The sequence below is a fragment of the Arvicanthis niloticus genome, chromosome 26 (genome assembly GCF_011762505.2).
Source record: "Arvicanthis niloticus isolate mArvNil1 chromosome 26, mArvNil1.pat.X, whole genome shotgun sequence".
In the NCBI taxonomy this organism is placed as follows: Eukaryota; Metazoa; Chordata; class Mammalia; order Rodentia; family Muridae; genus Arvicanthis; species Arvicanthis niloticus.
Genome location: NC_133434.1, coordinates 25,647,640 through 25,653,639, shown reverse-complemented (window position 1 = coordinate 25,653,639; position 6,000 = coordinate 25,647,640).

The window sequence follows — 6,000 nt, the reverse complement described above, 5'->3', positions numbered from 1 at the left end:
TTCTGAATAGAAAGAAACTTTGTTTCACTGCCTTTGCTTTCCAGATTCACAGGCAGCTGTCAGTGCTCCATCACGTGAATCTGCATGTGGCGTTCACTCTCCAACTCAGATCTTCTTGGTTATTTGACTGTTGAGAATATTAATGTCTGTAGCAATCTCTGAAACACTCTTGACATGCACCCTTTGTTGGGTGTGTTTATTACCAACTTCTTTTCCTATTCTATTGCTTCTCTCTAAGCTTTGTGGGATTTTTGATCAAGCAGACGTTTAAATAGAGAATGATGTCAAGGTTTAAAACACATGGAATCTAACATAATTTTTTCTTTTGAATGTGCCCTTTTGGTATTTTGTTGAAGAAATTTCTTTCAGAGGCTAGGGATTAGCCAGGTTGGTAGAGTGCTTGCCTAACTTGCCTGTAGCCCTAGTGTCTTAGTTGGGGTTTTATTGCTGTAGAGACATCATGACCAAGACAACTCTTCTTTTGTTTTTTAAGATTTATTTATTTATTTTATGTATGTGAGTACACTGTATGCTGCCTTCAGACACACCAGAAGAGGGTATCAGATCCCATTACAGATGGTTGTGAGCCACCATGTGTTTGCTGGGAATTGAACTCAGGACCTCTGGAAGAACAGTCAGTGCTCTTAACCACTGAGCCATCGCTCCAGCCCCTGACAACTCGTATAAAGGAAAACATTTCATTGGCGCTGGCTTACAGTTTCAGAGGTTTAGTCCATTATCATCATGGTGGGAAACATGGTGGCATGCAGGCAGACATGGCGTTGGAGAAGGAGCTGAGACTTCTACATCTTGATCCACAGGCAGCAGAAGGGGTTCTGTGTGCCACACTGTGTGCCACACTGGGCAGAGCTTCTCCAGCATAGGAGACCTCAAAGCCCACCTCCACAGTGACGACACTTCCTCAGCAAAGCCACAACTCCTCCAACAAGGCCACACCTATTCCAACAAGGCTCCACCTCCTAATAGCGTCACTCCCTATGGCCAAGCATTTATATACTTGAGTCTATTTATATCTATTCAAACCACCACACCTGGGCTTTTTCCCTAGCATGGCAACTGTGCATGATGGAGCCACCTGTAATCTGGTTCTTGGGATGTAGAGGCAAGAGGATCAGAAATTCCTCATTCTCAGTTACATAGTGTTCCAGGTCAGCCTCAGAGACTTGAGACCCTTTCTATAAATTAGATGGATGGATGGATGGGTGGATGGATAGATGAATAAATAAATTAATAGAGGTTGCTTACTATTTTGTAAGGACAAAGTTCATGTGTTAAGTCCCTAGCCCCAAAGTAAGGGAAACCTCTATTGGTGGCTGGGTTACAGAGCGGAGCCCTTGTGGTTGGGTTAGAGCCCTCATGAGAAGGGATGGAGAAGAGTCTGTTTGTTCTATGGACTGTTTTCAGTACGTGAGGATCCAAGTAATCCTCCTGAGCCAGAAGGGTTCCCTCACCAAGAGCCAATCAAACTGGCACCTAACCTTAGGGAAGGGCTAGCCTGTAATGTGCAATGTTCCTGCCTTACCTGGTGTTTGTGTAATTTTGTTTGTACTCCAGCCCTTTTTTATTTCTCATGGATTTCATGATTAGTCTGTCATGTGCCATGAAAAGTCCTATGGGGAGTCATGTAGAAATTCAGTTGATATTGTAGATTAATTTGCTGAGAAGTAATCAGTTGTAATACGGAATCTTTTTATTCAGAATGTATGTGGTATAAATTTCCATTGGTCAGTCTCTGTATAATTTTATGTTTGTCTTAATTCTGTAATGCTACTGTAACAAAATGCCCAAGACTGGATAATTTACAACAGGAATTGATTTTCCCAAAGCTCGAAGTTCTCCAGAGCTACAAGATCAAGGTCTTACCAAGCTTGGTATCAGGTGAGGGGCAGTCTCTGCTTCAGAGACTGTACCCAGAATGTGGCATCTAGAGGGGTCACATGGTGGAAGGGACAGAATCATTCCACTTTTATATAAAGAGTTCATCTGCCCTCAAGACCGCATCCTTTCCAGACGGCTCACATCTTAATTTTCACTCTGGTGATTAAGCTTCAGTTTGTGAATTTGGGGAGCACATTCAGACCGTCCCTGAAAGGAGTGGCATATTTTTCCTAAATCTATTCTCAGGTTTTGGTTGTTCTTATAAATAGGACCTGTTTATTTTCTGTCACATTTTCTAGTCTTTTTGTTTTGCTTTGGAGACAGAGCCTCATGTATCCCAAGCTGCCTTCAAACTTACCATACACACAAGGAGGACCTTTGACTTCTGATCCTCCTGCCTTCCTTCCCCTCCCCAGTGCTAGCATTACAGATGTGCACCATCAAGCCACGTTTATGCTTCGCTGGGGATCTAGCCCAGCACCTTATGTGTGTCAGCAAGTGCTCTACCAAGACAGCAGCTATGCTCTCACCCCCAACTGTGTTTTCAAATGTTATTAGGAGTGTACAGGAATACTAATCATTTTTTAAAGATTTATTTTATTACTTATTTGTGTCTGGATATGTGAATATACACATGTGTTGCAGCCCGAGCTGCCCCACGCGTGGGGGCCAGAAATGTCCCGGACCTCTCTGTCGATGTCAGAACCTGCATTGCCAAAGCCTTGGGGGCTAAATTGTTAGAGCCCACACTTCCCTAGGCTGCTCCGGTCCGAGGGTCAGGGTTCAGCAAGAGAGAGAGAGTGAGGACGGACGTGAAGAATGGAGACAAGACAGAGTGTGATTCAATCCCGTTTATTCTTCAGTCTCTCTTCCTAGTCCAAGTCCCAAGTCTTGAGTTCCTAGTCCCTAGTTCCTAGTCCCTAGTGCCTCCAAATTCCAAGTTTCTTCTTCCAAGTGCTAAGTGCCTAATGTCTAATTCCAAGTTCTTCCTCCAAGTACCTACTGCCTAATACCTAATAATAATTCTTCTGAGTTCTCTAGTCCAAGTGTCTTCTTCCTCAATGCCTAATTCCTACTCCAAGTTGTACTGAACTCTTCTGTCTGCCTCTCACCTTTTATATGTCTCACTTCTAAGTCACGCCTTTAAGTCATGCCCTTAGGTCTTGTCTCTAAATCTGATCTCTAAGTCACACCCTTAAGTCACACACCTTTAAGTCTCACACACACAAGGGAAGATCCTGGGTATCTAAAACAAGATGTTATCAGAGTGTGCTCAGCTGTTGTAGGCTATTGTAATCAAGTCTTTTGTCAGGGTATATGGCTCAAGATGGCTGCAAGGATGATAGCCGCCTTCTGTGGCTCCCCACACACATGTGTGTGATCTTGGACTGGTTGTTTGATCCTCTGGAGCTGGAGTTACAAGCAGTGGTGAGCTGCCTGGTGTGGATGCTGAGAATTGAACTCCGATCTTTGCAAAAGCAGAAGTGCTCTTAACTACTAAGCCATCTCTCCAGCTCCTGTGGGATAGAAGTCGTTTTTAATTTGATCCTCAATACAGCAGCCTTGCTAACTCTCTCACTAGTCCTGATAATTTATCTATTTGATAATTTCTCTCTTCTACAGTGCAATCATATTGTCTGCAAACATGGGTAGTTTTTCCTCTTCGATTCTTACAATTTATTACCTTTATCTGCTTCTGTTATAGGTTGGATCATATAAATTGCTGATTTGGGGAACTTGTGACCTAAAAAAAAAGGCAATTTCATTTAGTTTAACTCTATGGTTCCTAAGATCTCTGGTGCAGGCCTAAATAAAAAGAGTGATGGATGGAAGCCTGTCTAAGGCTGACTCTGATGGAAATTGCTCACAGTTTTTCCCTTTACCACACTGCAGGTTTATTGGGTTAAGGAAGCGGTGTGCTAAGGGTTGTGTTGGATGCATATTTAATTTGTGAAGGTTGCATATTATATTAATGAGTTACTGACTGGTCCTTGTGTTCTTGGGAGGAGGCCCACATCTCGATGATACATTATTTTTCCTGTGTGCACTGCTGTGCTTGACTTGGGTTTATTTTATTTAGAATTTTAGAATCTGTGTTCATAATAGACAATAACAGCCAACATTTATTAAGTTTTATGTGTTCCGGACCTATCAGGCAGCATTAAGGTACTTTCTGTGACTTATTTCTTCTCTTCCTTAGAAGGCCTCCTGAGGAGGCTAGTTCCTCTTTTTAAATATGAAGGAAGGAAGGGCAGACAGAAGGAAATCGCTTCTTCAAGATCACACAGGAGATCAGTTATCAGAATCAGGAGACCACACAGTCCCCTGGGTTAGAAACCCATCAGGCAGACTGGTCTATGGTGCACTTTTCTAATATGTTCTTGTTCCAGCTCAATGCCAAGGTTATGCTACCCCTATAACAGTTGTGAGTCACAGCTCCTTGGGGGTGGAGTGCCCCTTTCACGGGGCTCACCTAAGACCATCAGAAAACACAGAGATTTACATTAGATTCATAACAGCAGCAAAATTACAGTTATGAAGTAGCAACAAAAATAGTTTTATGATCGGGGGTCACCATGAGGAACTGAATTAAAGGGTTGAAGTGTTAGGAAGGGTGAGAACCACTGGCCTAGAAGGTAACTGAATAGCTCTCTCCCCTTTTCTCTTATTTAAAAAAAAGAAAAAAAGAAAATCTGTCTGAAGAGATGACCTAGGATGAGCACTTGCTTCAGAAGCTTGAGAGTTTGAGTCTTCAGCACCCATGTTAACGTCTGGGTGTGGTCACATGATCCTGTAACCCCAGCCCTGTGGATCTTGCTGGCCACCAGTCAGCTCCAGGAACAGTGAGAGACCCTGTCTCAAGAGCAGGACTTGAGTGCCTCCTCTGGCTCCATGTTGGTAACATGTGCGTGTCACTGCACGTGTGTGTCTGCATGTACCTCATGGGAGCGTTGACTCCTTTTCAGGTTTTTGAAGAAACAGTTTGTCTGGAGTGAATTCACTGGTTTTTATTTTATTGTCTGTCTGATTGTTTAATTTATTTGCAGCTCTTGGTTTGTAGGCACATTGTGCTGTTTTAAATCTGAGACTATAGGAAAACTATAAGTACCATACAAAAAACTTATTTCTTTGTGTCATTAAAAAAATTACAAGTTTTTTGACTAACAAATGAAAATCAGCTACTGAATCACATGTGTGAGAAATTCTATGGCAGTACAATGGATGTTTCTTGACTAGAGGGCTTCAACTTTTTAAGAAAGTTTACATTTTGTGTCTTTTAAATGTTTTGTATTGGTATATATTAATTATTTTAAAAATAGGTTTGAGCTGGGTATAGTGGTACATGCCTTTAATCCCAGCACTCAGGAGGTAGAAGGAGGTGGAAAGTTGTGAGTTTGAGGCTACCCTAGACTACGAAGTAAGTTCCGGGACAGCTAGGGCTACATAGTGAGACTCTGTCTCAAAAAAACAATGTTCACTGAGATTGTCATGCATATGTATGTAATGTGCTTCGTCAGTGACCATACCCTCCCAGTCACTCTCTTTTGTCTCCTTCCCCTCACCTCCGGTCCTTTTTCTTTTTCCAGAGTCCTCAGTATGTTCTGTCTCTCCCTGCTTCTACCTACCCCTGATCCTGTGGCCTTTCAGAGATGATACAGCATACCTTAGACAGCCAGGACTGCAAACAACTATCAGCAAGCAAGCTCTCCCTACCCCACCCCATCCTCCTTTCAAGGACTGGGGTGCTCTCTGGTTCTTAGCACTGCTGTTAGCTTCCAGAGCCCCGCGGTCACAGGCTTCGGCTTCTACCTCTCTTTTCTGGTTTGGGTTCAGGGAGATAATGAACTTATTATTATTTTTTTTTTTATAATGAACTTATGTTCAGTCTTGTTATGTCTGTGGGTTCACTTTATGAATCTGAACTGTTATTGCCGTAGTTTATAGAGCAGAGGATGTCCTCAGACCTAACCTAGGGGCCATCCCTAAGGCAGTTAGTTCATCACTGACTTTTGTGCTTCTTGGTTTGCTTCTGTTTTTAAACCCATGTCAGACACTGGGGAAAGCAACTGGGCCTCTGTCTTTTTTTTTTTTTTTTGGTCC